General features: G+C 34.2%; 1 protein-coding gene and 1 pseudogene across 7 annotated transcripts in view; both read right to left on the bottom strand.

The window, feature by feature from the left end:
* The window catches only part of STXBP5L (syntaxin binding protein 5L), a 355,119-nt gene that overhangs the window by 40,882 nt on the left and 295,327 nt on the right, over positions 1-18,910 (bottom strand). The gene's annotated exons all lie outside the window — the stretch shown is intronic.
* Positions 7,493-8,616, bottom strand: LOC106823695 (actin-related protein 2/3 complex subunit 1A pseudogene; annotated as a pseudogene).

Raw genomic sequence — 18,910 nt, 5'->3', positions numbered from 1 at the left:
ATTCAATGCAATCTCTATCAAAATACAAGTGGCATTTTTTCACAGAACTAGAACAAAGAATTCTAAAATTTGTATGGAATCACAAAAGACCCTAAATAACCAAAGAAATCTTGAAAAAGAACAAAGATGGAGGTATCATCCTTCTTGATTTCAAGCTATACTACAAACCTAGAGCAATCAAAACAGTATGGTACTGGCATGAAAATAGACACATAGATCAATAGAATAGAATAGAGAGCCCAGAAATAAACCCATGCATATATGGTCAATTAATTTATGACAAAGGAGGGGAGAATATACAATGGGGGAAAATACAGTCTCTTCAATAAATTGTGTTGGGAAAACTGGACAGCTACATGCAAAAGAATGAAACCAGACCACTCTCTTATACCATATACAAAAATAAATTCAAAATGGGTTAAAGCCATAAAAGTCCTAGAAGAAAACATAGGCATTCAGCTCTTTGACATCGATCTTAGCAATATTTTTTTGCACCAGTCTCCTCAGGCAAGGGCAACAAAAGCAAAAATTAACAAATGAGATTACATCAAATTAAAAAGCTTTTTCACAGCCAAGGAAACCATCAACAAAAAGAAAAGGCAACCGACTGAACGAGAGAAGATTTTCGCAAATCATACATCCGATAAGGGGTTAATATCCAAAATATACAAAGAAATTTCACAGCTCAATATCAAAAAAAAAAGCAAACAACTGGATTAAAAAATGGGTAGAGGAACTGAACAGACATTTTTTCCAAAGAAAACATACAGATGGACAACAGGCACATGAAAAGATGCTCAATGTTACTAATCATAAGAGAAATGCAAATTAAAACCACAATGAGATATCACCTAACGCCTGTCAGAAAGGCTATTACCAATAAAGACAAAAAATAACAAGGATGTGGAGAAAAGGGAACCCTCCCACACTGTTAGTGGGAATGTAAATTGGTGCAGCCACTATGGAAAACAGTATGGAGGTCCCTAAGAATTTTTAAAATAGGACTACCAGACGATCCATCATTTTCACTTCTTGATATTTATCAAAGAAAATGAAGACACTAATTTGAAAAGATACATGCACACCTATATTCATTGCAGCACTATTTACAGTAGCTAAGATATGGGAGCAAACTAAGTGTCCATTGATAGAAGAATGGATAAATAAGATGTCACACACATACACACAAACACAGTGGAATATTACTCAGCCATAAAAAAGAATGAAGTCTTGCCATTTGTGAAAACATGGATGGACCTAGAGGGTATTATCCCAAGTGAAATAAGTCAGACAGGGAAAGAAAAATACCATATGATTTCATTTATAAGTGGAACCTAAAAAACAAAACAAACAAACAAAACGAAACAGAAACAGACTCATAGATACAGGAAACAAAGTGGTGGTTACCAGAGTGGGGCGGGGTTAGGGGTTGGGCAGAATAGGTGAAGGGGATTAAGAGGTACAAACTTCCAGTTATAAAATAAATAAGTCATGGGAATATAATATTCAGCATAGGGAATACAGTCAATAATATTTTATTAACTTTGTATAGTGACAGATGGCAACTAGACTTATCATGGTGATTGGTTAACGTATATAAATATTGAACCAGTTTGATGTACACTTGAAATAGGATATTGTATGTCAATTACACTTCAATACAAAAAAATAGCCCAGAAATACATCCACATGAATATAGTCAACTTATATTTGACAAAGGAGCAAAGGCAATACAATGGAGCAAAGACATTCTTCTCATCAAATGGTGCTAGAACAACTGGATATGTACATGAAAAAAAAAGGATATATACATCCTTTACATCTTCACAAAAATTAATTCAAAATGGACCATAGACCTAAATGTAAAACACACAACTGTAAAACTACTAGAAGAAAACAGGAGAAAATCTAGATGAACCTGGGTTTGGCAATTACCTTTTTAGATACAATACCATAGGCACAATCCATGAAAGAAAAAATTGATAAGTTGGACTTCATTAAAATTACAAAATTCTGCTCTGTGAAAGACACTACCAAGAGAATGAGAAGACAAGCCATGGACTGGGAGAAAATAGTTACAGAAGAAATATCTGATAAAGGATTGTTATCCAAAATACACAAAGAACTCTTGAAACTCAACAATAAGAAAAAAATCTGACTGAAAAAAGGGGCAAAAGATCTGAACAGATACCACATCAAAGAAGATAGACAGATGGTAAATAAGTACATGAAAATATTTAAAATCGCAAATTAAAACCACAGTGAGAAACTACTTCACACCTATCAGAAGGGCGAAAATCCAAAACACTGTCAACACCAAATGCTAGCGAGGATGTGGAACAATAGGAATTCTCATTCGTTGATGTGGGAACACAAAATTATACATACACTTTGGAAGACAGTTTGTCAGTTTCTTAAAAAACTAAATATACTCTTACCATATGATTCAGCAATTGTGCTCCATGGCATTTACTCAAAGGGGTTGAAAACTTATGTCCACATAAAAACCTGCACGTGAATGTTTATAGCAGCTTTATTCATTAATTGCCAAAACCTGGAAGCAACAAGATGTCCTTCAGTAGGTGAATGGATAAATAAACTACAGTACATCCTGACAACGGAATATTATCAGTGCTAAAAAAGAAATGAGCTAGAAAGCCATGAAAAAGATATAGAGGGACCTTAAATACATATTAGTAAATGAAAGAAGTCAATCTGAAAAGGCTACATACTGTATTATTCCAACTGTATGACATTCTGGAAAAGGCAAACTATGAAGACAGTAAACAAGATCAGTGGTTGCCAGGGGTTAAGGGAGAGGGGGCAAAGAATAGGTTGACACAGACTATTTTTAGAGCAGTAAAACTAGTCTGTATTTTACCATAATGATGGATTCTTGTCATTTTACATATGTCAGAACACCAAGCATGAGCCCTAATGTAAACTATGGATTTGGGGTGATGATGTATTAATATAGGTTCATCAATTGTAACAAATGCACTACTCTGGTGGAGGATATTAATAGTGGGGGAGGCTGTGCATGTGTTGGGACAGGGGAATATGGGAACTCTCTATACTTTCCACTTAGTTTTTCTGTAAACCTAAAATTGCTTTAAAACATAAAGTATATTAAAAATATATTATTTTAAAAACTGTACAGGGAGGTTCCATGTACTCATCACCCATTTCCACCATCACTAATATCTTGCATAACTATAGTTCAATATCAAAACTAAGATGACATTGGTACAATTCATAGAACGTACTCAGATTTTCAGTTCGAGATGCACTTAATTGTACATTTGTGTGTATGTGTGTATAGTTCTACACAATTTTGTCACATGTGTAGATTTGGGTAACTACCACTATAATCAAGATTCAGAACTATTCCATCACCACAAACATCTCCTTTGTTAATTCCTTTATAGCCATGCTACTCCTTCCTCATCTATTCCTAACTTTTGGTAAACACTAATCAGTTCTCCATCTCCCTAATTTTATTTCAAGATTGCTATATAAATAGATTCATACAATATTTAACCTTTTAAGATCAGCTTCTTTTCACTCAGCACAATTTTCTTGAGATTCATACAAATTGTGTATATCAATAGTTTGTTCTTTTTAATTGCTGAATAGTATTCCACAGTATGAGGTACCACTCATACTGTTTTTCACCCATTGTAGGATATTTGGGTTGTTTCTAGTTTTTGGCTATTACAATTAAAGCTGCTATGAACTCTGTGTACAGATTTTTGAGTGAAGATTGGTTTTCATTCTCTGGAATAAGTACCAAGGAGTGAGATTGTTAGATAATATGGTAACTGCACTTTAACTTTATAAGAAAATGCCAATCTATTTTCTATAGTGTTTGTACCATTTTGCACTTCCAACACAGTATGAGAGTTCCAGTTGATCTGTGTTATCCTCACCATCACCTATTTTTATTATTATAAATTTATTTATTTATTGGAGGAAAATTAGCCCTGAGCTAACATCTGCTGTCAATCCTCTTGTTTTTGGTGAGGAAGATTGGCCCTGAACTAACATCTGTGCCCATCTTCCTCTATCTTATGTGGGATGCTTGCCACAGTATGGCTTGACAAGTGGTGTATAGGTCTGCACCCGGGATCTGAACCAGCGAACCCTGGGCCGCCAAAGTAGAACATGCAAACTTAACTGCCACTGGGCCGGCCCCTATTATTTTTAATTTTAGTTATTCTAATGGGTATTTAGTGGTATCCCATTGTTTTAATTTGCATTCCTAGTGGCTAATGATGTTAAATATCTTTTCATGTGCTTATTTTCCATCTGTATATCCTCTTTAGTGAAGAGTCTGTTCAAGTACTTTGCCCATTTTTTAAAATACAAGTTTATTTTGGAATAGTTTTAGATTGAGAGGAAAGTTGCAAAGATAATACGTAAATTTCTCATATTCTCCTCTCCAAGTTTTACCTTAGTACATTACTATTAACTAAACTCTAGACTTTATTTGTATTTCACCAGTTTTAAAAAAATTTTTTATTGAGGTGAAATTCAAGTAATATAAAATTAACCATTTAAAAATGTACAATTCAGTGGGATTTAGTATATCACAATCTTGTGCAACCACCACCACTATATAGTTCTGAAATATTTCATCACCACAAAAAATAGCACTGTATTAAACAGTCACTGTCCATTCTACTCTTCCCCAGCCACTGGTGACCATCCATCTTCTTTCCATTTCTAGGGACTTAGCTATTCTGAATATTTCATATAAATGGAATCATTTTATATCTGGCTTGTTTCACTTCCTATAATGTTTTTGAGATTTATCCATGTTGTAGCATGTATTAGTACTCGCTTTTTTAAATAAAACAATTTTTAATTGTGGTAGAATACATATAACATAAAATTTACCATCTTAACCATTTTTAAGTCTACAGTTCAGTGGTATTAAGCACATTTCTATTGTGCAACCATCACCACCAGCTATCTCCAGATCTCTTTTTATCTTGTAAAAATGGAGCTCATTACCCATTAAACAGTAACTCCCCATTTCCCTCTCCCCTAGCCCCTGGCAATCACCATTCTATTTTCTTTCTCTATGAATTTGATTACTCTGGGTACCTCATATAATTGGAATCACACGATTTTTGTCTTTTTGTGACTGACTTATTTCACTTAGCATAACGTCCTCAAGGTTCTTCCACGTTGTAGCATATGTTAGAATTTCCTTCTTTTTGAAGGCTGAACATATCCCATTGTATGCATATACCACATTTTGCTTATCTATTCATCCATTGAGGGCATTTAGCCTGGTTACACATTTTACAATTGTCAATAATGCTGCTATGAACATGTGTATACAATTAATTCTTCAAGACTCTGCTTTAAATTATTTTGGGTATATACCCAGAAGTGGATTTGCTGCATCATATGATAATTATATTTTTAATTTTTTGAGGAACTGCCATAGTGTTTTTCATAGCAGTTGTACCATTTCACATACCTACCAACAATGCCTAAATGTTCCAATTTCTTCACATCCTTGTCAACACTTGTTATTTTCTGGGTTTTTTTCCGATGGTAGTCATTACCTATTGTGTGTGAGGTGGTATCTCATTGTGGTTTTGATTCGCATTTCCCTAATGATTAGTGATGTTGAATAATCTTTTCATGTGCTTATTGGCTATTTCTATATCTTCTTTGGAGACATGTCTATGTAAGTCTTTTGCCCATTTTTGAATTGAGTTTGTTGTGGAACCTTAGGAGTTCAGTGTATATTCTGGATAGTAGACCCTTATCAGACATATGATTTGCAAATATTTTTTCTATAGGTTGCCTTTTCTCTTTCTTAATAGTATCCTTTGATGCACAAAAGTTTTTAATTTTGATGAAGTCTAAAATTTACCATTTTTTTTCTTTTGTTGCTTGTGTGTTTTGGTGTCATATCTAAGAATCCATTGCCAAATTCAAGGTCATGAAGATATTCCTCTACACTTTCTTCTAAGAGTTCTATAGCTTTAGCTCTTAAAGTTAAGCTATTGATTCACTGCTTGTATGTGATGTGAGGTAATGGTCCATCTCCAGTCTTTTGGATGTGGATTTCCAGCTGTCTCAGTACCATTTGTTGAAAAGAATATATTTTCCCCCATTGAATTGTCCTGGAAACTTGTTGAAAATCAATTGGTCATAGATTTATGGTTTTATTTCTGGACTTTCAATTCTATTCCATTGATATATATGTCTATCTTTATGCCAGTACCACACTATTTTGATTACTGTAGCTATGCAGCAAGTTTTGAAATTGGGAAGTGTGAGTCTTCCAACATTCTTCTTCTTTTTCAGTATTGTTTTGGGTATTCTTGCTTTGGTATTTCCACATGAATTTTAGGATAAGCTGTCCTATTATGCAAAAAAGGCTATTGGTATTTTGGTAGGGACTGCATTGACTCTGTTAGATTGTTTTGGGTGGTATCGATATTTAAACAATATTAAGCCTTCCAATCCATGAACAAGTGATGTCTTATTTATTTAGGCCTTCCTTAATTTCTTTTAGCAGTGTTTTGTAATTTTCAGTGTACAAGTCTTACAATCCCTTGGTTTAACTTATTTCTAGGTATTTTATCCTTTTGGAGACTTGTATGTGGAATTTTTTAAAAATTTATTTTTCAGGGGCTGGTCCCGTGGCCGAGTGGTTAAGTTCGCGTTCCGCTGCAGGCGGCCCAGTGTTTCGTTCGTTCGAATCCTGGGCACGGACATGGCACTGCTCATCAAACCACACTGAGGCAGCGTCCCACATGCCACAACTAGAAGGACCCACAACGAAGAATATACAACTATGTACCGGGGGGCTTTGGGGAGAAAAAGGAAAAAAATAAAATCTTAAAAAAAAAAGAATTTCCTCTGAATAATAAAAAAAAATCTGTAAAACAGTTTCATGTTGATGGTACATTTCATCACTATAAATACAAGTAGTTTTCTAATTTAATATATTTTGCCTTGAACTTAACTTTGATATTAACATCATAACCCTTGTTTTATTTTTGCTAGTATTTATCTAGTATGTCCTACTACTAACCTTTGAATCACTTTGTTTTAGATGTTTCTCTTGTTGGTTTTTGTTTTATGATACATGCTGAAAGCCTTTTTCTTATAAAAAGTGACTTTTTTTAACTTACATCTATTGATGTGAGACATTTCATCTTAATTCTGTCATTTAAAAAATATATTTAGTATTTTTACATAATTTTCTGGGAGATAATTCACATCTCCCGCGCCCCCCTCACTACCTACCCCCCCCCCCAGCACGTTAATGCAACAATTTTCCATAAAAAAACTACTTAAAGAAAAGCTTTGGTCAAAAATGGAATGAAACAGCAAAAAGTCCAAACAAATAAATAAGAATATTAAAAGACTGCTGCTTTAGAAATCTGACATTTTCACCAATTATATTCAAAGAAAACACACAAATGACATTTTCATGATATGTGTTTTCAGTGTTTCCTTGTGGTTAGCTTTCCTCTCCATCAAGCAAATGACAGTTGCAGTCAGTTGTAGTTTGTCATACTAGATCACAGAGGTTCACTCAGCTTCATACTTTGTGAAGGCACTGGATAGAAGACTCTAAGGTCTTGAAATCCCAAATTGTCATGACTCCATCCACTCCTACAGGGTAAAATTTCCAATAATCTTGCTTGTCCACCTCATAAATAGGTACTTGAATGATGCTATTCTGGTACAGCATCTCTGAGGCAGTATTGTGGTCCTAGATTGTGACTCTCTTGTCCGTGTTGTGGAAATATTCCATGGCTAACAGGTGCTGGATGCTACGTTTCTGAATGCCTAGTTTGAAGACTAAGGTCAAGCAGCCATGCTCATCTTAAAGAGCACTGGAAAGCAGTCATGGCTGGCAGCTAAAATAACACTGTTTTCTGAGACAAATGAGCAGTGGCAGTAACTCTGTTTTCAGATTGAAAACTGAACACTGTTTAAGCCATCAGCAATGGACACGGTACTGTCATTGCTGACCCAGGCCAGAGAGCTCCCACTGGCAGAAAAGTTGAACCTGAGACCTAGCCTCCAGTGCCACCAAACTCTGACATCAGCTAACCAAAATGGCATACTGGTTGGCTTTTCATCCACTTCATTAATGTATGCAGAAGCACTCTGAATTTGAAGTCACATGATCCTGCTGCCAGCAAAACATCGTTGGGATGCCATTCCAAACTGTGGACATCAAATGAATAGGGTTTTTTTTTTTCAGCTTCCATATGAATTGGCTTTTTAATGTGCTTGTTTACCCCTTGTCATTTTCATGCTCAAATAACAAATTGAAATGAACTGTGCTTCACTGTCCAGAGCAAATTTGTTCTCTAGAGGGGATCACTTCACAAAAGTGGCTGTATGATTAATTCTCAAGATCACCAGGGTTAGCTTTCAGACACTATCTTTCTGACTCCTGCAAAGGACAATGTGCTCACGCTTGAGAGCCCAGTCAACACCTGTGATGTGTCCAAGAGTGCTCCCAGAGTTCATGAGGTTTTACTCACTGGCTCCCATTCTTCTTATAGATGTGAACTTCATGGTTATTGTGGCGAAGGGCAATCCGAGCATGATCCCTGTTCCAGGCATGACAAGTGATCTAATAAAAACTTTTGTGGGGATAATATTCTTGGTGTTTCCAAAGGTTAGAATACTGGGTTCAGGGAAATCCTAACAGGCTCAGAGGGGAGAACTTGAAGACTCTGGTCAGTCAACATGAACAGGCTCTGTTCCCTTCTGCCACTTTTGTAGTAGGTTGTATATCCTCCTTTTTTTTGCTTTCTGTAAATACTTTTGCTATATGTTTTGTATTTTCTTATTTATATGTATTATCCTTTGCCTAACTATTGAAGTTTTGGGGTATTTTAATTTTTTTCTGGTGGTTACCTTGAAGATAGAGTCTTAATTCTTCTTGAATTGTTATCTATGCATAATATAAATTGATTTCCCCTTATGAAAGGTAAAATTACTATAATTCCTCTTCCTCTAATTGTCTTTGCTTTCAATTCCCCACCAATTAGCCACTAAAATTAGCTATAAAATTATTAACTTTTTTGTTGGCAACTTTAACCTCCTCTCTACCTTCCATCTCTCCATTTTAAAATTACACCATTATTATTATTATGAATTTTGTTTACATTCTATTTTATAATAATATTAGCCACTGTTGTTTAACTTTAGTTCTACAATTAAATAAAGTTAAATAATCACTACAGTCATGTGCTCCATAACAATCATTTGGTCAAGGACGAACCTCATATACTACCGTGGTCCCATAAAATTAGTACCATATAGCTAAGGTGTCTAGTAGGCTATACCATCTAGGTTTATGTAGGTACACTCTATGATGTTCACATAATAATGAAATAATCTAACGACGCATTTCTCAGACCATATCCTTGTTGTTAAGCGACTCATGACTGTACTTGTCCTTTGACCATGGCCTCTCCATGCATCTTTTCATTGCTTAGACATCATCCTGTAGTAGACTTTTTTGTAAGGGCTCATGAAGGCCTGTGTTTCATTTATGGTATTTTATAATGCATATAGAACCATTTATTCATAACTTATGTGTCTTAATTTACATACATTCAAGCCTTGAATTCTGTAAAATTAGTTTGTTTCTGGTTTTTAATTCAAAATCTTTTTTATTAGGAAAGAATAGTATCTGTATTTTTTTGTGAAAAATGAGAAACAACATAAATGTAAAAATGTTAGGTATAAAGCAATTATCCGTGAATCTGCAGTTACATCATAAAATGCCAACTACTTAAGGGTTCTAACTGTATAAGTGCCCGATGTATGAGGTCTTTACTGTTACTGTTATACTGCTACTCCAGTTAAGAATTCTTGCAACAAAGAAATTACATTAATATCCAAAGCTCTCCAACACATTGTCATCTTTCCTTTGTCTTCAGAGAACAGCTCACATACAGTCACTAATACCTTTATATAGATGAATTTTGTCTATTACTTTGGCTTGAGATCCACCCGCTACGCTCCAGCTTGACATTTCTAACTGCTCATTGAATGGTTAGCATGGATATCCCTGTAGCAACTCAAACTCATTTTCCTTTCCTCTCAAACCAGGTATTCTCCACGAGAGCTATTTTCAATACTCTATAGTCATCCTTGACATCTATTTCCTATGCCTTCCAAGCCCTGTTCCCCTAATGTTCCTAATCCTATCAGTTCTAGAGTTTCCCATGGTAACTCCTTCTTTGCCCCTTCTCATTTTCATTGTAGTTATCCTATTTCAGGCCCTCATTTGCTCTACTGCAACAGCTTCTTGAACATCTTCCTCCTTCACTGATAGATTAAGCATTATTGGAAAATAATCTTCCTAAAACATGTTTCAAGCAACCCAGGGTATATTTTATACTCAAGTTTTATGTTGGAAGAATTTACATATATACAGACATTTATCCTCTTTCAGAAGCCTTATGATTTTTTTCTGGAAATTTGTAGGAAATAAGTTTTAAAAATGAAATTACATTGACAACATACTTAGAAATAGAGATTTAATGAAATTTTACTGTGAATTCTTTTAAGTGCAAAATGTTCTTTAGTAAACTGACAAACACTTGGCTATTTTATCTTCTGTATATATCTGAGTTTTCATAATTCATCTTTGCTTAAGGTATGCATGAAAACAGGGAGAATGAAGCAATTGGAATGGAGATAATTGAAGACTTTGAGTGACTGACATTGGTAGAAAATTTTAAAAATACGTTTATTAATAACAACCATACTTAACTGACCTCCAGATTAGAGTTATAACTAAGAGCTTTCTTTGATACTCCTAATAAATATAGAAGTAGGCTGGGAATCTTCTTTCTTTTTTATTTTTCTTTTTTCAACATTCCGGGAAAGAAATGATGATATATGGAAATTATGTGAATAAATATCAGAATGCATATTTTTTTAGAGAAAAGTGTTATCATTCTTTAAATAATCTTCATTTGACATTTGTCAGAGTACATGCTATACCAAAATGATAGGTAGCTATTAGGTTATTAGCTTTGAAACAATCTATACTTGATTTAAATTCAGCTTTGCTATTAGTTGTGTGATCTTAGGCAAATTTGAATTTTTCATAGCCTTAATTTATTCATTTGTAAATTGCGAACACTATCACCTACTTTATCTCAAATAATATGTACAAATCATATAGCACAGTGTCTAACACATAGTAGGAGGTCAATAAATGAAATTATAATGTTGATTCTTCCTTTGATGTCAATTACACTGGTAAAATACTAATTAACTTCAGACAATTTCTTTAATATTGAACTAATGATTATACCCAATATGGTAGTGGCTTTGCATTTAAAAAACACTGTGATTATTTAATTTAATCAAATTTATATAAAAGATTGTATGTCATTAGATTTTAAAAGTAATAAACAATTTATTGTCTAACAGTTATTTAATTTAGATACAATGAGATGAGGTATGTGAATATGCTCCATAAACTTTGGGTACCATTTCTGTGACCTAGGTTGAAATCTTAATCCTACTTTTTATTAAAAACATAGCCTCAGTTTCTGCTCTGGAAAAAAAATGGTTTGGAATAGTGACAACAACTTTAAAGCGTTGCTAACAAAATAAAATAAAATAATGTATGTGAAACAGCTTTGTAAACTCTAAAGAATAATGCAACGACTAATTATTGTATTTTTGTTATTTTAACCATGACATTCATGGGATTTAATCCTATTGCTTTAAGTCAGAGTAAAGGAGATGAAAATAAAGGTATATCAATTAAATTTCAAAAAAGAAAAGCCATGCTGGAACAAGCAGATAAAAGTTCTGAAAGAAAAATTTATGAAAGCCTATTAATAAAGCCTTATTTATTTCAGAGCTGGAGTTATGAATAAGCCTGTGACCACCACAAAAAATAAATTAAAAGTGAATAATTTTCTATAACTTCCCTAAAATAAAAAAAAAAATCCAGAGCTCTATTCTTTTATGTATCAGACTTTTTTCCTAAATAGCATTAATTCTACATGATACTAATGTATAAAACAGGGAAAATAATTATAGAAATAAAAGATGCTCATTTACACGATTATAGTTACAAAGGGTCCATATGTGTGACTATTCAATGTTTAAAAACATTTTCATGATAAAAAGAAAACAAATAAGACATTGTATACCTTGGTGTGTGATGATTTATAAAACATAATTTTGTAAAACAATTCTTAACAAACAAAATCTTGAATGCTGCCAACAGAACTGTATGGTGATTTTTAAGAAAGCCTTTTTGGAAAGCTATCAAACACTGCCATCTAGGAAACTTGTGTTATTCATGGACTGGTTGGTCAAAACGTTCAGCCAAATGAATGTAAAAAAACTTAAAATTGTTGGCTTTTGCCTACCGTACCAAGATCAGCCTTAAGATCTGTTGGCAGACTTAACTTTCTTGATCCTTTAACTGAAACAACAGAAAAAGGAAAAAGGCAGTTGTTAATTATATAAAATTAAAGAGGAGTGTGGGTAACAGTATGTCTTACAGTATAATTATTAAAATCCTGATGAACATTACATTCAGTGAGCATGTATGGAAGTGGAAATATTGTTCAGTGTTAGTTTATTGCCATTCAGTAGTAAATATTTAATAGGCAAACAGAAACATGAGAAAAGCAATTGTTCTTACAGTAAGTAATTAAGTGTATCTTTGCATTGTTTTTTTCACATGTGGTATGAGAAGTGATTTCTTATTTAATTTGAAAAGAATCAAAAATCAATTTCAGATGAATCTAATAGGTAAAGAAATACAACAAAAAGTTATACAACAAATGTATAAGCTCATATCATAAATAACAATAAGGGTAAAAACTGATGAACTCTGTCAACATTTTTTGAAATAGAAAGAAAATTCTATTATAGATGTATATGATATATTCAAGGAAACCTTACCATGCCTATTGCAGATGAAATGACTTTAGCATTGAATACTACAATGTTAAATTCAGTAGATAAGAACATCTTGAAAATACAAAATATTTGTAAATGAATTTAGTTATATTATTATAAATCAAGCTACCAGAAAAATGTTTGAATAAACCAAGAAAACTTCTACAATTTATTGAAAAACTTTCCTCATTATTTATGTTAAAAATTTTACATTGAGCCTCTCGTAAAATATTTAACTGGAATGCATGTTATCACAGAAAGAAATGCATTAGGGGAGATAACATTAGAAATCTTATCTGTCAATCAATACTTTATTAAGACTCAAATTGGTACTACCAACTAACTTATACCTTCTAATGAGTGATTTTCTTTACAACTAGGAAAGTTATATTAAAATAAAGATGCAGGATGATAGAATAGAAATAATATTAAACTTAAAGTCAGAAAACATGGCTCACATATTTCTGAATTTGTTGTTAGTGCCGTTGGGTTGATTCTGACTTCTAACGACCCCGTGTACAGCAGACAAGAATCCCGTCCGGCATTTTTGCACCTTCTGGTGCTATATCAGATAACGCTCCTGCTGCTACTCATAGGGTTTTCATGGCCAGTGTTTTTCTGAGTGGGTGGCCAGTTCCTTCTTCCTGGTCTGTCCTAGTCTGGAAACTCCACTGAAACCTGTCCACCACGGGTGACCCTCCTGGTATTTGAAACGCTGGTGCCATAGCTTTCAGCATCACAGCAACACAAAGCAGCCACAGTATGACAACCAAGACATGGGTGGTGTGGTTCTCTGACTGGGAAACTAACCTGGGCCATAGTGGTGAGAGTGCTGAATCTTAACCACTAGACCACTAGGGCTGGCTTTTGCAATTGTCACCATTTAGTTATATGACTTTGGAAAAAATCCCTTCATCAATTTGCAGCTTAATTTTGTCTGTCAAATAATATTCTTGATACTATCTCTAGTGTTTCAGCTGGCATTTGATTGGATTATATAGTTGTATAAAACTTCAATATAATATAAACCTAAATTTACTTTTGTGTGTGTGTGAGGAAAATTAGTCCTGAGTTAACATCTGTTGCCAATCCTCCTCTTTTTCGTGAGGAAGATTGGCCCTGAGCTAACATGTGTACCCATCTTCCTCTATTTTATATGTGGGATGTCTGCCACAGCATGGCTTGACAAGGAGTGCATATGTCTGTGCCCGGGATGTGAACCTGCAAACCCAGGGTCTCCAAAGCGGAGCGCGCAAACTTAACCGCTATGCCACTAGGCCGGGCCCCTAAATGTACTTTTTGTGTCATGAAACATTACTTGTCTTCTGATTTTTCTCTAGCCATTTAATAATTAAAGCCATTCTTAACTCACAAGTCATACCAACATAGGTGGCAAGCTAGATTTGGCCTGTGGGCTGTAGTTTTCTGACTACAATATGCCATGCTAAACTCCTTAGCAAAGGAAACCTAAGAATTATCATTCTAATAAAAATAATAGCAGCAAGCAGTTGTCTCTATGAAAAGACATTAAAAAATAATTCTATTAAGGGGAAATCAAATTTTAGTAATTTGGGTTTAGCATTAGTAGCACAAACAAAAAGATGTTATTTATATCAGAATATGGCAAACATATATGTAATAATTATGCTTCAGAAGAGGTTGAAAATAGAGCATATTTTGTAAATTGATAATTCAGATGAACTGAGGGAGTGGTCCTATTTAAATAATCTTTTATTTAACTTTTTAAATAGGAATTAATTTTCTATGATGTAAGGATTTGTTTCATAATTTATCTTTTTGATTGTTTGTATTTTGTTTTTAAATAATAGGGTATTTCAACACATCTATATAATATCAATTACTTAAAAAACAGATTACAAAAATGCTTTCAAAAAGAGGGAAAACAGTCGCTGCCTATTGGTCAATAAGCCCAGATGCATACAGCAGGACAATGACCACAATGTCAGATGTCCTGCAACTCCCCAACATTCTCTCCGATGGAAAATTCACCTCCTATATTCTAGTACCTACTTGCTCTGGCTATCAAATCTACTCCAATTTTTGGATCCCCCCTCCACTTTAACATGTACCTTTTTGGCTTTCTGTAGACTTCTTCCCACCTGAAAACTGGGAGTCCCCTCACAAACCCCATACTAATTGTGTGGGATTAACTAGGGAACTTCTTTAATAACAATGTTAATAACAGGCCCCTGTTATCTATGCACAGAATAATCCTCATCCTTGCTTGTCCAACTTGTAAACTCCTACTCATCCTTCAAAACAACTCAAAAATTACCTCCTTTCTGAAGGCAGCCTCAAGCTTAAGGCTTCATCTGATGCCATTATCTTAACTTTCATAACACCTTGTGCACATCTCCTTTATAACACTTACATTTTATTTTGCTGGATTTTTTTACTCTACTACCCACCAACATCCTGAAACTTTGAGTTTTCCAAAGGTAGGGATTGTATTCCCAATACCTAATAAAGAATTGGCATAGAGTAGGTGTATGATACGTGTTTGCTGAATGAATGTTGGAAAAACAGTAGTCAGAAGGTAGGAGTGAACCCTCTTTGAAGAGGGCTAAGCAGACTGAGAAAGTATGTTCAAGCGTTAGAGGAAAATGGTACATATTAACATTTGAGGAATCTGGGTTGGAAGATGAATAAGGCAAGAGGGAATAAGGCAAGTAGTCCTGAAAATGTATAGAATGAAAACAATACATATTAATCTTTGTAATGTGTCCCTGGAAATGCAGCTCTCTGAATTTCTTCATTTTTACTGTTATCTAAGCTAAAGCATACACACCACTGTCGTTTCATATTGTTAGCCAAAGGGCAGAAAATGAGAAGCAGAAACTTCTCACTACTCACTGGCTTAGCACACTGCACAGAGAAGAGAGATGGAGAATCTTGGCTCAAAGGATTCTTAGATGTGATCTAGTTCAGTATCCTAGTCAATGCATGCAAGTATTTCTCCTACAACATTCTCAACGTCCTACTTGTTTGAATAGTTCCACAACAGAAACTTTCAAAGGTATAACAAAATGGCGATTTTGGGTAGCTATAATTTCTACAAAACTTCGTTATATTTGAGCTCAAACTACTTTCATTTACCATTTACTAATTTGTCCTAGTTCTACCCTCCGGAGCAATAAAGAGTAACTGATTCTTACTCTCTCACATGCCAGATTTTAAAGCATCTGAAGATACTTAGGGGCCACCTCCAGATACTCTTAGTAGATCAGGAGGAATTTGTATTTTCAAAAGTGTTGCAGGTAATACTGATGCCAAGAGGTTGGTAGGTCACATTTTAGGAAATAATGTTTTACGGTTTTATGAATATTAATCAACCTATGGGACTTTCACTCAGGACCCTTCCACAAAAAGTACTTCCTGATATGCATCTCTGATTTTCCATACAAAAGATGCCATATTGTCCTTAAGTTGTTAAATTAGATATAGACATCCCTTTGCTGAGCCTTTTAAGGTCATTATGATATTTTTTAAGTTAACAGGTAACTTTTTGGTTCCTTCTTTTTGAGTAGTTATACAAATATTTCATCATATTTTTGATCTTCCATCTGCTAGTGAGGAATAAAAGGTGGTAGTTACAAGGATGGTAATGCCCCTATTGGAAGAGGCTCGATGCCTTTTTCTTCCCTCTGTAAAGCTCCACAAAGACTTTTGCTTTTCTCCAAAGCGGGTTTTCTGGTATTTGAACTGAAGTCCAGGGATCAAAAACACAAGTGAGCTAGATTCAGCTGAGTGACCCTGAGCTAGTTACTTAATCTCAGGATGATTGTTTCCCTTTCTCTGCAAAATGAGGATAATAATAATCTCTACTTAATAGGGATCTTGTCAGCATTAAGGGAATATGTGTAAAGCACTTAGCATGGTATGGTATACAACAAGTTTTCAATATTAGCTATTATTTTCATTAATAAACTTAGTTGGCAAGAAAAGATTGTCATTCTTCAAAAATGACTTATCTGGGCAACATGTCCTACTTAAAATCTAGTGCCTAGCACACTCAATAAAGCCTCCAATTGTATATAGTACTATTATTTCTTTGCCCTGCACAATAGTACTTCCTAAGAGTTCACTGTCTCTTCAAGAGTAACATCACACACTTGATTCACAATGAGCTTATCTCCCATAAAAATCTCTTCAAATCATGCTGTGCATCCTCACATAGAATAGCATCTTTAATCCTTCACACTTTGAAGAACTGCCTGCCTTGGCTCACAGACAGTAACACAGCAAATAGTACCATAGGTAATACTGCTGCAGGGCGTGGAATATTGCTGCACCAAGCATTAGACTTACAACAGTTTGATTTCTTATAATCCTAGTCCTATTATATTCTGGGCAAACTGTCAGAAAATTCTTCTTGTTACTTTAACATGTCATGGCATACATTTTTGAAAATAAAAACAAAAGAAAGAAATTCATAACTGTAAACTAAAAAGGTGAATTTTATTCTACATAAATGATATCAGTAAATCTTAGTTAAAAAAAAAGAAAATTCAAAAGAAAGCATCCCCACAGATAGGGTTAATCACTTACCTAGAAATTGTTAGTAGGATGGCATAAGGGATCAAAATGATGCAAATGAATGAAAAGATTGGCTGAATGCAAAATACACATTAATATTTATCTATAAATTCAGGCCTAAGGATCAGGTGATCGCCAAGCCCTACAGTAGCACCAGATTATAAACCTTTGCAAGACTATTCATCTTTACTCATAGATTTTCTGCCTCCCAAATTCAGGTTCAGTTACAGTAATGAGGCAGGGTAGTCTGGTGGCTTACCATAGTTTATGCCAGAATGAAGTCATCTGCTCAGCCCTAAATATGAACAGAACTTCAGGCATTACAACAGAATTTTGCCTAGAGGGTTTCACATCTCTTGATTGTATTAATTCCTTCAACCACCTGTATATCCATATGCCTTTTTCCTAACTCCTATTTCAATTCAAAGTCAATGGATAATGCAGCTTGGCTCATCAGAGGACTGTTGTATTGGCTTCAAATAAGTCTCAGTTAGATCCCTGGTTCCACATTTGAATCAAAATTTTAGGAACAGAGTGAACCCTGAGTCAGTCTGAATATGGCTACTACTTTAATGGGAAATAACATAAACAGCTAGGTTAGAAGTTTCTAATTCAAAGCTTCTGATTAGTTGTTTCTTGATTAGAAACTGGATTGACTTTTGATTTCCAATGAAGGATTTCTACTTTGTTATGGCTAAGCTAAAACTAATATTTGGAAATTTAGAATGGTCAAGGAAACCAAGGTCAGTCTATTTAGGCCACGGATGTTCATTATTGCTTTTATGGTAGCCAGTACAATATATTATTGAGAATCTATATTCTGGACATTAGCCCAAAGTTAAGGTTAAGAAACTTGGCTAAAGTTATAACGGTAGAAATTCACAGGTTAACATCACATTTCTCCGACTCCAAAGCTATGTCTTTTCCACTAAGCAACACAATCTTCCTGATATAGAAGATACCACTTGTGTGACCTGGATATCTTCTATAAAATAAATAAATCTAACACTAAATTAAAATAAGTTTAGATTAAAATGTTTGTAAAGTTTATTTATCTATCTATTGATTAATTAACCAATTGGTGGGAATACAATAATGAATTTCATTTGTCTCTATCTTCCCTAAGCCAGAAACTAAGATAGGACACAAACATCTGGTATGTATATAGGCACAGTTAAAAAAAAACACATACACAAACATTTTGGGGTTACCATGCCATGGTGGAGCCCTGAAAGTCCTATATGCCTCTAATTTTATTGCCATTTTTTTTCTAGACGTGGCTATGGCAAAGAGGTATCTTTATCAGAATTTGCCCCAGCATGAAAATGTTTAATGTTGTAACTACTTTTCTTGCTACCTTAAAATATGTATTATATTTCTATCTAGATGATGTTAATGAATTAGTGAC

The sequence above is a fragment of the Equus asinus genome, chromosome 5 (assembly GCF_041296235.1).
Source record: "Equus asinus isolate D_3611 breed Donkey chromosome 5, EquAss-T2T_v2, whole genome shotgun sequence".
Classification (NCBI taxonomy): Eukaryota; Metazoa; Chordata; class Mammalia; order Perissodactyla; family Equidae; genus Equus; species Equus asinus.
The sequence above is the reverse complement of the archived record's forward strand: the minus strand, read 5'-3'. Positions and strand labels throughout refer to the sequence as shown.